The 14,344-nt window shown below is 30.8% G+C and overlaps 1 protein-coding gene across 5 annotated transcripts in view; it reads right to left on the bottom strand.

Annotated features, from left to right (window-relative positions):
- Positions 1-14,344, bottom strand: part of SH3PX1 (sorting nexin 33-like protein SH3PX1) — a 45,815-nt gene that overhangs the window by 20,506 nt on the left and 10,965 nt on the right. For 2 of the 5 annotated variants that reach the window (XM_013319848.1, XM_013319849.1), the window contains exons 2-3: positions 9,172-9,208; positions 3,407-3,428 (exon numbers count right to left, since the gene is read on the bottom strand). The gene's annotated coding sequence lies outside the window, so the exon portion shown is untranslated. Of the gene's footprint in view, positions 1-3,406; positions 3,429-9,171; positions 9,209-14,344 lie in introns of those variants that run through there. The other 3 variants (XM_013319847.1, XM_013319851.1, XM_013319852.1) reach the window with 3 other exon arrangements.

Raw genomic sequence — 14,344 nt, 5'->3', positions numbered from 1 at the left:
CATAATACGGTACAATAATTACGTGACCAGACTGACTATGCCGAATTAAAAATCAAAACATGTATCGCATACGCTGCCGACAGACTATGAAATCATCGTTGCGAAGTAACATAATAATTATCTTAGACATTTTATTCTGTATTTTCACTGGTGAGTTAGAGAAGAATCCTAACGGACGAAAAAATTCGGTGAACATTAGAAAAAAGCTATAATAAAATTTAATTAAGCCGATGTTACTTAATGTAGCATTCAAATGTTGGAAGAATTTTTGAAATCCGTATAAGTAGTTTTTGAGTCTATTCGTTACAGATAAAAAAAAATCTTCTTTATAATATTAATGACGCATATATTAAAATATATAAAAACATAAAAGTATTTTATAAGTATAGCCGTTGTCATAGAATTTAAGAGAAAAAAAATTAATCTTGTAGATGGAAAAAAACTTCTACCTTTTCAGTATCAATTTAGTAATGTCTCCCTAAGCGTATTTAGTATATTTCTTCTACCGATGTAACATTTTTTCTTTCATATTTTTAATCAATAAAGTGACGGAAAAAGTTAAAGTATAATAATTTATTTACTTTCACGGACCGTGTAATAGTCAGCCCGCTAAATTATTTTTGAATCTTGTTCCTGTCAAAGTTAATTTTATACTGTTGCTTACGTAATGCTGCCTAATATTTTTTTTAGTAAAACATCTTTAATTAAAATGTCGCTTGTGACATTGATAGATTGAAGGAAGACTAAAAGGAATTTATGAAGAGCTATCAAAATTCTGTCGCATATAAAATATTAAAATCTGAAGTAAATCCTTCAAGATAAATGGAGTGTTGTTTACATCTTTCGTACTTATAAACATACTTGCTGGTGCCCGAGACTCCGTTTGCGCAGAATAAAATAAAGCTCAATAAAGCCTATATGTCCGTCCAGACTAAGTTCTACACCTATGCCAATTTGCAGCGAGATCTATGCAGCCGTTCTAGAGATACCTTCAAACAAACATGCATCCATTCATTAAAACATTTGCATTTATAATATAAGTATTTAAATGTAATTTTTTTTACAATAAATTAAGGCTGACTACAAGCATACCTAATGTAAGCTAGTGATTTAGTAGAGAGACAGTCTGAAGCACAACTTTTATATAGTGACAGCCTTCAGAAGTTAAAATAACGAAACGTCTGCTTCCCATAAACATGTATTTGAAATAAAAATAATTATGTAACTACTTTACGATAGGTAGTGATGCGTGAAAAATCTTTGATAAATTTCCTGTGTTTATGCTTTATACGAAGAGGGAGCAAGATTTAAGTATTTTTGCCTCATTGGTATTCTATCCCTCTTGCGGTTATCGGGTTTCAAAGCCAGTCGATACTGTTCTGTGGATCTAGTAATTTAATTTGGCTTTGATATCGGGACAAGGTGGTAGAGTTGGGTCTTGATTTACGGTTACGGATATTAGCGACATTGTGATATATTGCTTTTTTTAACATCGTGTTAAACGAGCAAGGAACAACCAGAAACCACAAATAGAAATAGAATTTGGCCTCCAGTCTACACAGTCATCAGATAGTATACGGAATTGCTTCCACTTGACACCTGTCTTGGTATTGTCGTGGTTTCACAGGTCGAGCGAGACATTTGGCTATAGCCATAGGTACATAGGTTTGGATAATTACTTAATCTTAAGTTAACTTACTTAATTTTACTCTTTTAATTTTATTATAATAATTAATGCTTAAATATTATAAACATTCATTATTATTGAATTAAAATAGGTTGTAGGTTACAGGTTAGGTTATAGGTATTATGTATGTAAATATTAACGTATTCTGTGAACTCAGTACGTTATATACATTTATGTATATAATAGGTATATTAAAGCATCAGCAAGTTAAACAGGCATTGTTTGAATAACTCGTGAAACAATGCGAACGCTTTTCATTTTGTCGACAATGCTGAAATTCTGGAATCAAAAGAATTTTCGTTAATATTAGAATTTTGTTTAATGATAAATGTATGCAAGATATTATGTCAAAGTATTTGTCGATGGCCGACTCTGGGGTCTGAAACCTAATTGTATTAAAAGTACTGATTTTTGTTTAGTTAAAGGATTTTTTTATATCTACGTTATTTACATGATATTGTAGAAATAGAGGCATTTATGAATAGATTGTTAGAACTTTGAAGGATTTACGTTTATGTCTGTTTCGTTTGATAAAAATTTCTGATTTTTAATAGTTAAATCCTTTGCTTAGTTTAATAAGAACAAAATAAAACTCGTTGAAGAGTTTTTCATTTATCATTTTCGACCGTCATCAATCAAAATGATTGCCTAAACAAAATCACGCTGATACGAAATAAAAAGATGAGAAAAAAAAGTTCTGCTTTCAAACATTAATAACACTTTTTTATTTATATTTTTTGAAAGTATTAAAAATGAAATTATTGCGGATAAAATGTAAATCTAACTGTAATGTAAATTAAATGTGTGAGATTAATTTGAAACAGAACAAAACCTATTGTGGCAACCCTGCATAATGGTATGGAGACGTAGAGATCTTTTAAATTTAAAGTGACTAATTGGTGGTAATCTTACTAGTCGGTACAAAGAATATACGATCAAACTGGATAAATAAACAATACTACTTAATAGACTAAAATTACTTTAATTTCAAATCATCTAATTAATGCATATTTACTGTTGGTACATGTTTAGAATTTATTTTTTATTGTATTTAATATTCCTTCCAAGTAGGGTTGGCGACAGGCAGACGGCCGGCCGTAAAAAATAAGCCAAAACCTTAAGTTTTATAAAACCTTCAGTACCGATCCCACAATAGTGGGATAAAGCTAAGAAGGAGAGAATTAAAAATTACTGTACAGCTTTAATTTTATATTTTTAAATGTTTTTTATACTGTAATAAATATTGCTAAAAGATTTGTATATCTACATAAATAACAATAAAACATATAATTGTTATTCAATACAAAGGCAAAGTCAAAGCGACAGCAATGTACAAAGGCTATTCTCGTATTTCCTTTGCATTGAAACAACTGACAAACGATAGGATAAGGTTCAAATGTGTAGAGGAACATGGGTACAGTGAGGTCCGAAATACTGCTACAAAGGAGTCACTTATAATCTTGCAGTTGCCAAAAACGGAAAGGACCGACGTCTAGTTCAGTCGAATTAAAAATGTTTTTCACCTGAATGTAACACGGCTTTCAACATGTGTAACAACTACAATACAACTTTACGTCTAAGGAAGTATTCGGAAGCAATGAAAATGATGTTGAAAATTGATTGAATAATATTATAAATTCAACAATAATAAATAAATTTACGTTTTTAATATGCAAGATAATTTATGTATCTTCATAAAAAAATCGTGATAATACCAACCTGATTTTCAAACCGCTGAGATCTGCAACAAGGAGGATAAATATGAAATTATCGTAATTAAAAATATCAGTAGGGTCGATAAAAAAAGTAAAAAAAAGGTATCTTTGAAAGTTCAGCGAAGGAAGTTCAAATGTATATACATAAAATTAGTTGAAGCATTCTTTCCTTTGTGCATGCTCATAAATCGATTAATATGTGCCCGTCGCTTGAAAAAGTTATTATTATAAATAAAAACAAATAATTTCCATAATTCACAAAACAACCTTCTATTTTCCTTTCATTTTCCTTTACAAGTTATCTTTGCTAATTATCTTAGAAAACATTTTCAACCTTGAAATACTTGTTTTGAAAGAAAAAGGTTTTATTTATTTGGTGAATTTATTTATACTTTCCATCGCAAAAAGATCATATTACAAAACATTTTTCTTGCTAGTTAGATTCAAACAAGTCTTCTTTACAAATAACAGGGTTATAACAAAGATTCATTTTCTAAGAAAAAATATTTCAAAAAATTGTTGTTGTATTTTCCTTAATAACAAAACAAACGATCTATTTTTACGTAATTTTCATTATAACCTCCTTATTCGTTTTACCTTGCAGTTATTCTGCGTTCTTTGTCGAATTGGTAACAATAAAATTTTCGGGTACAACTAATCCAGGTGTAAGCGACAACGTATTTTATTTCTCTTTTATTGTATTGCGCTTGCTTAATATGTCGTTTGAATGCGTAAAATGTTTCAAGAGACATTCGTTTAATTTCGTTATTACCCTGAAAGTGAATAACTTTCATTCCCAAATTCAAGTAGCAATATCAGCAACTGGATACAGGAGGTGTGGAATTCATGGCACTATTCAAAACATTTAGACAAAGCGTGCGCTAAAATCCTTTCCAGTCTCTTAGTAATGTATACATTGTGTATACAAGAAATGTATACATGGAGAAATTGTAACGAATAGCGCGTATTTTGCATTGGAGATAGTACATATGTCACCCTAGTAAAATTATCTTGTCCAAGAACCCCAGAAAAATTTAAAAGAAAGGAAAAACATTAATTGGTCCGATATTAATTAGAATTGACAAATATATGATTATGTAAATCTTATATCTTTAAAATATAATTGGACTCTCGAAATCGGCTCCAACGAATTTTATAAAATTTAGTATATAGGGGGTTTCCGGGCGATATATCTATCCAGCATTTTTAGAAAATGTAATTCGTACTTAAATATAATTTCCAAAAAACACAATTTAAAAATAATAATACGGTCATCCAGATTTTGTAATTAATGAGTATCGAAAACTAAGTTACATATTTTTAAACATATACCTATGTTAATTTTAAATAAAATAAAGTATAATGAAGAAATTCAAGGTTAAGAAGAGTTATCTAACTCTAAAAGAAGAGAGAAATGCACCTCAACGTAGTGGAATAAAATAGGAGTTGATTCATCTCTCCTTTTGTTATCGTTTGTGAGTGCGCGACAAGAGTGCACTTTAAACCACAGACACCTTGAGGGCTCTATAAAATATTTGTCTTGCAAACACGATTTTTATCTGACTGAATTGTATTTATTGTGTTTGTTTAACACTGGGTTTCCGAAGTCAAAATTCCCGTTTATGACTTATTGCCATCTATGTTTTGTCAAAGATAATGAGAGGGATGTTTATATGTATTATAAGAAACAAAGGTAAGACAGTTTCCCTCAAAAATATTCGATTTGAATCGTTGTTATTTTTATAGAAACTGGAGATTTCATATTTTAGGGTTTCATTTGATATCAAAGTATAATTTATTTAATGCGATTTTAAAAATGATAGTAACGTAGAAACTATTTCGTTGCTTTCTAAAAGAGGACCGCAACGCCCGCATTTGCTTTTCAAACAAATTATTCCGACACCGAGCTTGTGTTCTTTTTAGAAAATCTTTTAATTAAATCTTTCCATTGTAGTATAATATAGTCATTTAATTAACATATAAGCAAATATTTTACCACAATAAATATTTCTAATTCAGTTTGGCAAAAAATAAACAGTATATTTTTTTTATACAAAAATGACTTTTATCTGTTTCAAGCATAGACATAGACATAGACGTAGGTTTGGATAAAGGGGAGTTGAGTTAAAGCAAAGAATCTGTGATCCTCCATTACATACATGACATTTTAAGTCCTGTATAATGTTGATCTTGTTGATATATTTTGTAAATACTTCTTTATATCGGAAGTAGGATTGAGATAAACTAATTAATTAAACCAAATCATAAACATTCGTACTAGCCCATTTACGCCTCGTGTTTATGTTGCAGTAATATTAATATCGATACAATTTGTATGCGGTTTAATGCAATAATTAATATCAAATTAATTTGTGTCAACTAGGCATACAATCACATAGTTTAGCATTTCTAGTGCCCTGGACATTTTTTCGGCATATTGTGGGTATCTTAGGAGGTACTACAGACGCCCCTTTATATCCGACTCTGGCGCTCTGTTACGTCCGGCGTCCAGGATGGTGGCCCCAACAGCCCTACCCTGACGCCGCTATTGGAAGAAATAGAGGATGATCGAAGAACGATTCTTATTCAGATAGTACTTCAATCTTGTACATTGTAATCAAGGTAGTCATCATCATCATCAGCTCACTATACGTCCCAACCGAGGGGCTCGGAGCCTACCCTAAGTTAAGAGTGATTGGTGAAGAATCAAGGTAGTAGTAGACTCATATAATTACTCGCTAAGAAAAAGCATATAAATATTAAATTAATTTTGTAAAGACGATAATTTACTCCACATATTACTATGCCAAATGATACTTTTATAATTGTGTGTGCTCCATAATTTTTAATAGGAAAAATAGTTGAAGTTGCAATTAACGTGTTATCGCAAATTCAAAGAGCCTGCGGGTTAAAGCGGTATTCGAGACTTCAGCGGTGGTAATTGCTTTGGACCAGTTTAAGCAAAATGCAGCAGCGCAGTTCAAATGTTAGCTGTTTAGAATTTATCACTATGTTGTACTCCTGCTACACTTTGTATGAACATGCTGTGTTTTCGAGTTAATTAATTTGATGTTTGCTTGTTACTTAGGAAGCAGGTTTCATAAACACACCTCAAAATTTTCATATCAAAACCGGTTAAATAATTTTGTTAAGAAGTAATAATGGAACCGTCTTTGTTTAAATTTAACGTAGATAACTTATCTCCAATGGTATTTAACTTTATACAAAAGATAAATGGTGAACACAATTATAATACGGCCTATAAAAGAGGTAATACAAAGTACATGAATGCATCAAAAAAAAATTATAAAGAACTTAAACAAGATAGTACCATGAGGGATATCAAGTACAGCAAGTCAATATGTTATTTTCAATATAGTAAGGTTACATTTAAAGTTCAGAGTTCGTCGAAAATGACAAAGGATGATGCGCTTCCTGATGTGTTCCTTTATTAACAACGACGTTGATTTATTACCGGATCTCTAAAGAAATTCAAGAAGGATGGTCATTTGTCATCAGATGAATTTATGAGAGCCTCACTAAATTTAGAATTTATTAAATGATAAAGTCACATTTAAGGGACTGAATTACGTGACTACGATATTGAATGTACTATGGTACTAAATTTTTGTTTTAGATATAAATAAAACTGAAAATTGTAAAATGGAGATCATAGTTGTGGCTTACGTATACTGCTTAAGAAAAGAACAGAACAGAAGAGAGTGAAATTAAATATAAGTTATATGATTTTACAAAGCAATTAGAATTTGCAGAATTCAACATTGTTATAGCTCTTTATATAGCATTTATCCTGTTGATTAATAATCGTAGAATGATAGCTGAAAGTTTTTCTTTGATATCAAGTATCGCGATCAGCGAAAAAGGAATTTTGCGGAAATCGTAACGGAAAAATTTTACCGTCTTATAAAACATTTTCTCTTTGTAACAGATTCTGAGAGATTGTTACACAATTTTATTTTGAATTTCTTTAAAAAGATTATTTTAGATACAATTATAATTGTAATTTGATAATATCCTATTGTGAGTGAACTACAAGTGTTAATAAGGAATAATGTCTGTAAGCCTGTGCGTTGATATTTGCGTAGTCCTCTATTATTTGTAAAAAAATTATATTTATTTCTATTTTATACAGGATTCATTTCCATCGAATTTCCTTCGCTTTTTTCACTCGTCGTGTTGATACAATTACTTAACTTCTTCAGAATATTCCGGTTATGAAATGTTAAAAATTATAAAATCTTATCTTTTTAATGTTTTGAATTTATGGTGACCAAAATTTTACAGTGATGCGTCGAGAAACTAATACCATTATGGATAATACAGTAGACAATTAATTGCATCGATATTGAATCATGGATGCATTAGGATTGAAATGGATCCTCTCAGCTAATGGCTATGCAATTTACAGGCTTCTAACGTAGGCATGTTTAAGACTCGGTACTAAGCTGACTAACCGTGGGTTTCTGCCACCAAAATTTCTGTATAAAACATATCGTCGCTGTTTTTCAACTTAAAAAAAACAGAGCTAACGATATGTTTTAAATGCGGATTTTTGTCTCGGAAACCCACGGTAAGTTACTAAGTATAGTAACTTGTCTATATAGTTACATCTAGTATGATGTGTCAGACATGACCATAAATTGTTAACTTTCGATATAATCACGTTCACTATTTAAGATGAAACGTTTAAAAATGAAAGTAGAACATGTCAGGAATGTAGATCTTACAGAAAACATGGCTTCCAATCCACCATGTCAGTTTTTCTTTAGAAGTTGTTTAACTAGTTTTATCTACTAAACTGATTTACTTTTATATCAAAGTAGATAAAATACATTGCAAATTTATGATATAATGTAAATGGAGTAGGAGTTTTTATTAAATATATAATTTTAAAGCATTATTTAAAATATGGCCTTAAAATTTTCCCCACGGATTTCAACTTTTTGATAATTAAAGTTTGTTGCAGCCATGTTGTTAAAACTAATTTATTTAAAAATAAGTTTTAATAGGTTTTTCGTAGGCTATGCCTTTAAGCCTTTAAATTACATAGCTGTTTTGTTCATTAGTATATAAATGAGATTATACACATAATCTTGTCTAGGATTTGGTGAGTAAGTAATCTTAAAGGTAAATTTGCGAAGTGAAGTTTGATTTTACTTCTACTAGTTCGATGCAGTTCATGTTAGTCGTTATTTGCAAGTGTTTCAGCAGAGTTAGGAACTTTGTAAACTGTTGAGAGAAGAGACAAAGTAAATGTAACGTACCACTATTGTACCAAACAACTGGCATATTTTGTATTATATCGAAACACCTGCAAGATAATTGTGAAATAATGCTTAGAAAACGCATTAAAAACGCAAATTAAAGTGTATAAAAAGTAAAACCACAGAATAAAATTTTTCTCCGTATTAAAAATAAAATACAAAATTGAAACTAAAAAAGTTTCATAAAAGTTATATAACAACGTAATTAAAGAACACCTTTATAAAGTCCGTGCGAGATTCATATCATGAGAATGTATGAGAAATACTTAGGAAAATATACGCTCGTTTCACGCGTTAATACAGACGAGGTGAATACGGCCGCCTCTGTATGCAAATAGAGGTTAACTGAACCATTGCTATGTTAATTAAGACTGTAGGATGAAATTAATATCATTTTAGTAGGCACCACTGTTAATTCTGATTTGTAAAATACATAAGTGATGATAATTACGTTACCGATAGTTAAAAAGAAATTAAAACTCACCAGCTAAACGGATATCATTACTTTTGTAGACGTAAAACTGGAACAAAAATAAGGTTTTTAATTAGAAATAAAAAAACATACAAACGAATTTAGAATTTCTTCCTTTTTGAAATCGGTTAAAAATAGTACATTATATCACCTGTTTCATTCTAATTGTCCTAATTTTTTATTTATTACCTTTTTACAGACTAATATGTTATGGGTAGAGATACTAGTTGTCGCCCGCGACTCTGTCCCGGTGGGATTAAAAAAATAGATAGTCGATTCTCAGACCTACTGAATATGCATATAACATTTCATAAAAAATCGGTCAAGCCAGGTCAAGGTTTCGGAGGAGTATGGTAACTAACATTGTGACACGAGAATATTATATCATTATCATCAGCTCTAAATCAAGGGTCTATAGGCCATAGTCAACCACGCTGGCCCAATGCGGTTTGGTTGACTTCACACATATCTTTGAATTTCTTCTCAGATATGTGCAGGTTGCATCACGATGTTTTCCTTCACCGTAGGAACGTCGGATAAATGGAATGTCGGAATTTTATATATCTTACTAATATTATAAATTTGAAAGTTTAGATGGATGGATAGATGTTTATTTGAAGGTATCTCCAGAACGGCACAACGGATTTTGATAAAATTTGGCACACATGTAGAACATAGTCTGGAAGAACAAATTACAATACTCATCAAGATTTTTTTTCGCGGACAACCGCTACTAACATTATATACTTCTTCTACAATACATATACTACACTACAATAGCAAGTACTGCTTGTATGCTTACATTGTCTAAGAACTTTTTCTACCTTTTAAAATGTAGGGCGAATGTTTTTAACTTAGCAATGTTGGATAAATGTATGTTGGTTAATTAAACCTAACAGTAGCTGATGTTCATGAGTATGACAGAATGTTCTAGACTTGTAAGACGGTCAAGCGGGCCCAAGAGAGCTGTTCGTAGACGCGTCATTAGCACAACGATGTCTAGCACTCAAGCAACTGTAACGTCAGCAAAATATACTAGAGCATTTTTATATAGGCTTACAAAATATTCTAATAGTATAAAGTTGTGGGCAACCGTAATGTATTCCTTTATTTTAAACAAGGTGGTAGATACGATTCGGCTTTAAATCCTGTTAAGTAAAATGGCAACACCATATTTTTTAATCTATGGTATAATTCATTGAATTTGTTCATATTTACATTAACATATAATTAGTACATTTCAAAAGAAATATCCAACAATGTTATTGTAATAAACCAATTTGGTCATCATGTTTTTCCTAATAAATTATTTTAGAATTTTTTGATAAAATGTACTTACGCTAGCGATTTTATAAACGAATATTTACATATCTTTATATAAAATATCCCGAGAGGGTCATCAGAAAGGCATTACGACTCATGATAAGTGTTTTATGGCGTTGCGATAGTACCAAAACAAGCGATGTTTGAAAATGGTAATGCTAAGATACTCTCAGAGTTAAGACAATTTTTTTTAAGTTCGTTCGTTGTTAGATTTTTACCGAGACTTATTATTAGCAAAATATGAAATTTTCTATTTTTACGTCATAGCTAAAAAAGGAAGAGAAATCCGTGTAAAGAAATACAGTCTATGCATATATTTCCTTGCATTTTCTATAGACATTTCTACTTAAAAATATATACTTATAGTTAACAACTTGAAATGAAACGCGCAATTACATGGACGGGTAAATAATTTAGTTGGGAGCATCCACAAACGTTGTCGTAGTTGACGTTCAATATCAAATGCTTTTAAGGTTATTTCTAGAAACACAGAAAATATTATTACGAAAGGGGGAAAATATAACTTGGTATTGAAACTTTGTTCATTATGTTTTGGACAGATTATTATAATTACATTTTGTTATCTGACGGCAATTTGTTAATGACACTCCGGTGAATTTGCGGAATGTTTTTGTGTAGGTGCCGGATATTTTTAGAACCATTAGTGAATGAAAACTAATACGTAGATGATATATCTAGATAATTATAACCAAAAAGGTATTCAATAATTTAAAAGTGTAAAAATGGCTAAGGGTACGGATCTCCGACCACGAGGTCAGATCGGGTTTTATTCTAAAAAAAGCAAACTAAACAAAGGAAATAAAAAAAATTAAATCGGCAAATTTTAACATTTTTTACACACAATGTACAAAAATTCCAATTATAATTCATTTTTATTTGCATACAAAAATGCGTGTGTTTCTTTTATTAGAACATTATGAATTCTTCATTGAAATTTTGCCCATACAAAGTACTGGTTCTGGTTTCTAAAGGAGCGTATTTGTTTACATTATGGTAATGGAATATAATAGGGTTACGTGACTTGACTTTACATAACAAATTGAACTGCACACAAATAGATGTTCAATTATAGAAAACAAGTCATCGACGTATATAAAGACACGAATTAACCATAACTTATGTATAAATACATAATTTATTTATCATTCATATTCACTGAAAAAAAACAGTGAGAGTAATATCATGTACACGTGTATTAATAAAACTACATATTTACAATAATGAAATCATGACGAAAATGAATGTTTAAAACTTATTTTCTATTTCAACAGTTTTGAGGCTAACGAAAACGGCATCTTTAGATTTCTTTAAACATTAACTTCAAGATCGTTCAAACGTACTTTTTCTACAATGTCAAATGGTGTAAGTATATAATACAATGTAGATTAATTAGGTAACAAGGTTTAAAATATAATCTAGAAATGATGCAATTTATAAAAATGTCAGTCAATTGTTACCCCATAACAAACTTAAATTTTTTTAGATATAAAATTCAAATAAATAACTTGGTCCCACTATTACATACTTATGTGCAATATATATATAAATATGTACTGGTATATGTATGTATGTTGCTCTATTTGTAAGTTTACGATCGGTCTGTATTTCCACACTTACACAATGTTTACATGATGTCATACAGCTGTTAGTAAACGTTTATTTAATGTACGCTGACACACGCAATGCTTTCCGACATTTCCTTTGTCGAAGTATAAAGGAAAAGAAAGAGAGTTCGTCTAATGTGAGCACTCATGTAATGCAGGCCACACACGTTAGGTTAGGTAGGACACGAAGTCACATTTTTCACTTTACTTGCAGACAAATCTTTGAATATGATTGAGGAAACTATACAATTATACTACTATCTGTCGCCCGGGGAGAATTGAAAAAAAGTAACTTTTAGTCTACGTGTTCTTTACGACTTTGTTCTATTTTTGACAAATTTCATCGAGATCCGATGAGCCGTTCCGGAGATACGTTCTAACAGACATCCATCTAAACATTCGCAATTATAATATTAGTAAGATAAAACTAGGTTATGACTTGTGAAACCTAACGTGTGTAGCTTGCCTAATGGTAAGTAATTACTGTCATAATGTGACACAGTTATAACGATACCGCATAGGGAAAGTAAGAAGGGATCAAACAGAAAGGCACTCAATTTCATTAATCTAATTTTTTGGTTCTGAATGCTGATTTAGGAAGGCAACAAATATATTACGGTTATGTTAATAAAACGATTTTTTTTTTAATTTTACTTCTTATTTTGATACGAAATATTCGATTACGTATTCTTCTTATTTTATTCTATTTGTAGGTCGTGACGGTTACGAAAATAAAAAAAAATGTATTTTTTATCAACCGGGTTCAAGAGTATAGTACTTTGCTTCATTGCTATTCAATCCCTTTTGCGGTTATCGGATTTCCCGATGAGGCAATAGAGCTTTAAGGATATATTAATTTGATTTGGCTCTACCAATCTTGCAAGGTGACTGGTCGAATGTATACAGCATAGGAGACATAGAGAAAAAATGTATACATGAATCAAGAAAAAGCATTATCATTTCACGATTGTTCAGATTAAAAAAAACGACTTAGAATTAAAAAAAATAACATAATATAAAGTCACCGTTCCGTAAATGTCACCACAATAAACGTGTTGATATCTCAAAAATAAGTCATCGTTTGTAGAATCAAACCCGACCTTGACTTCATGCACGTACTTAATATAAAAAACCCAACTGAAGTTCACATTAATCTAGAAAACAAAAGAAGGAAATTAAATATTTATACGTAGTTAAAGCTCGCTGCATTGTTACTGTGCTCGAGGAAATCGTTGGCAACTTATATTTACCTTGATAATGGAATTTAGTTATACCATAACATTATAAATTTGTTTGGACGAAGAATCATAGAGAAAAGCTTCTTATGGATGCAATTCTTTGAATTCATACTAAAGCTTTCTACATATTTCTGTAATATACGATCATTGTTAGGTTATCCAACGCGTTTGTCCACTTTACTCGTCATAATAATGGGTAAACAGAAATATGATCGATGGAAAATTACTTGTTGCATTAAACAATATGACTAATCGTATTATTATAGTGTATAGGTGCATAATCAAAATTATATATTATTACATAAGTATAAAGTAATATTAATTATCTTTTTGGGTTTTTTAAAGGAGAAGGATACCAATGAGCAGCTGATCGTCTAATGTAAATCGATCCGACATCCGCAACGTCAGAGGAAATTTAGATGCGTTGCCGATCTTTAAAACCATTTTCTAGGAGATGCTCGAGCATTTACTTACTAAAGCTAAACTATACAAAGTATTGTGCTATATTATAAATAATAATACTACTTAAATTATTCAAACTTTCGTGAGACATTATAATAAACTTATATAAAAACGGCTAAACACTCACGTATCGTCCGGTGGCGGCATCGATTAGTTTCGAGCCCATTGGGGGCCCTTCATCAGGGTGAGTGGGACTGGTATTATATCGCGGACGTGGCCCGTCGCTTACTTTAAACACGAAAGTAGTCGGTGCCGCCACCGGACGAATATACGTGAGTGTTTAGCCGTTTTTATATAAGTTTAATAATACTACTATTAGTTATACTAAGATTATGCTTTAATAATAATATTATCTATTAATACGATATGAGGTTACAAAGATCATGTTGAAAAAGAGTTAATTATAAAAGCAGTTACTATTATAAAGTTTTTAAGATAGGTTTTAAGATTTAGTATAAGAGTTTTTCACGACCTTCCTTTAGATCTCAGCGCAATTTGTCAACGTCAGTTCTAGCGGCGTACTCTTTAGAGCGAATT

The sequence above is a fragment of the Papilio xuthus genome, unplaced genomic scaffold (genome assembly GCF_000836235.2).
Source record: "Papilio xuthus unplaced genomic scaffold, Pxut_1.1 DF826115.1, whole genome shotgun sequence".
NCBI lineage: Eukaryota > Metazoa > Arthropoda > Insecta > Lepidoptera > Papilionidae > Papilio > Papilio xuthus.
Note: the sequence above shows the minus strand (reverse complement) of the source record. Positions and strands in the feature narration are given on the sequence as shown.